Below are 639 nucleotides of genomic sequence, written 5' to 3'. Positions count from 1 at the left end.
TTCTCCTCCCCCGCAACCGGGACAGAACCCAGGAGCGCCGGCTCCTCCTGCTAACCATTAGTCCCTCCACCCTTCCCGGAGCCACAAATAGACCCTGAGGTCCTGACGCACCGGGCTGGCTGTAACCACTAGACCACAGCTGGGCCCCCTGGTCCTGGGGGGAGACTGGGATGGGGGGGTGCACTGGGAGCTGGGACGCCTGGCTTCTGTCCAGCTCTGGAAGGGGACTGGGATCTAAGGTGGGGAGTGAGCAGGGGGGGCTGGGAGGCTGGATGCCTGGGCTCTCGGCTCTGGGGCGGGAGCGCGGGATGCAGCATGGGCGGGGAGGGGGGGCTCGGATGCCTCCAGCTCTGGAGGAGAGTAGGATCTGGGGGGGGGCACAGGAAGGGCTGGGAGCCCCGACACCTGGCTTCTCTCCAGCTCTGGGAGGGGACTGGGATGGGGGTGGAGGCGAGGGGGGAGGGAGCCCGGATGCCTGGGTTCTCCTGGGCTCTGCGAGGGGTGTGGGGCTGGCAGGCCTCCGTGGGGAGACCCCATTGCCAATGCCCCCTTTCCAGAGGGGGCAAAGCCAAGCTGCCCATCCAGGTCAACCCCCACCCCCCAGTTGAGCCCCCCAGCCTGGCCCCTGGGCGCCGGGCA

The sequence above is a fragment of the Gavialis gangeticus genome, unplaced genomic scaffold (genome assembly GCF_001723915.1).
Source record: "Gavialis gangeticus isolate Ggan-Ray unplaced genomic scaffold, GavGan_comp1, whole genome shotgun sequence".
Classification (NCBI taxonomy): Eukaryota; Metazoa; Chordata; order Crocodylia; family Gavialidae; genus Gavialis; species Gavialis gangeticus.
This window is presented reverse-complemented; position numbering follows the sequence as displayed.